The sequence below is a fragment of the Propithecus coquereli genome, unplaced genomic scaffold (genome assembly GCF_000956105.1).
Source record: "Propithecus coquereli isolate 6110/MARCELLA unplaced genomic scaffold, Pcoq_1.0 Scaffold598, whole genome shotgun sequence".
NCBI lineage: Eukaryota > Metazoa > Chordata > Mammalia > Primates > Indriidae > Propithecus > Propithecus coquereli.
The window spans coordinates 694,097-695,445 of record NW_012151929.1 but is presented as its reverse complement, the minus strand read 5'-3'; positions in this window follow the sequence as shown (position 1 = coordinate 695,445).

Genomic DNA, 1,349 nt, shown 5'->3' with positions numbered 1-1,349 from the left:
GTGCACTGGGGGTGCTCCTTAATGCCGAGGTTCCCTTCTCACAGCACAGTGGGGGGCCACAGTGTGTCCTTCTAGATGCCCTAGGGACACAGCAGCTCCCCACCCTGGCTCCAGGCATCAGGGGCCCCCTTAGCAGAGGGGGAGTCACAGGCGGCACTCAGGACCCAGAGGAAGGGGAGGAACACGGGGTGGGGTCGCCGCCGCTTCAGTGGAGAGGAGGGGAGGGCTCAGAAGGGGATGGGGCTGGACTGCCCAAGGGACCACGCTTGACTTTAAAGTTAACCAGGTGAATGAAGGGAGAGGAGGACAGCGGCAGGCCGGGGACCAAGAGCAAGTTCAGCGCCAGGAGGCTGGGGAGGCCGGCAGGGGCCAGGTCAAGGGGAGGAATTTGGACTTTATCCTGAGGCTGCACCGGGCAGCGGGGAGGGTCCGGGTGGGCCCCTGGCGCCCCCTACGTGCCCTCCCCTCCCCATGGGGGACGGAACAGGGAGCCCCCGCCATCCGTCCTCCTGCACAGGGCTCGCCACGCACAGCTCCCCCAGGCATGGGTCCTCTCCATGAGCGGCTCCCCCCACTCCACCAGGTTCTCCTTCCCCCACCGCCCACCCCGCAGGTCCTCCCCATCCCCCCCTCAGGTCTGTCCCTCTCCTGCAGGTCCTTCTGGGGTGGTCCTCCCCATGCCTGGGCCCTAAAGGGGCAGAGCGGGAGTCTTCAGCCTCCGACTCCGAGGCGGTCAGTCGGTGCCAGAACCGAGGGCTTTGCCCCGCCAGCCCTCCAGGCCAGGGTCAGTACAGTGCACTGCGATTTCCGATTTCCGGTCCGCTGCTGCCCCACCTGTGCCTGGCTCTCTGAGGCCAGTTTGACCCTGAACTGTCACCTACTGAGAAGAGCCATTTCCTGGAGGGTTTTCCCTCCCTCCCCCCATCCCAATTCTATTCACATTCAGCTGGCGAATCCAGTTCCAGCTCTGCTGCTTATGAGCTGTGTGACCTCGGAGAAGTTACTTCACCTCTCTGCGTCTCACTTTCTTCAAGTACTATGAGGATTCACTGAGAACGGGCTGCTAAGTAAAAACAGCACACCTTATTGCGGACGGTCTTTGTGCAAAGTGTCTTTTTATACTGATGAGGAAGTGGAGGGTCAGAGGTTGGTAGTTAATTGGGAAGAGATAGCTGGAGAGAGCCCAGATTTCAGGCTCTCCCCCCTGGGATGGGGCTTTTTCAAGGACTAAACTCTCTTTGATGACCCTTGTGTGAGTAGGTGAACAAATAAATGAAGGAACAGAAACTTCCTGGTTTAAACCAGGTGCAGTGGCTCATGTCTGTAATCCCAGAACTTTGGGAGGCTGA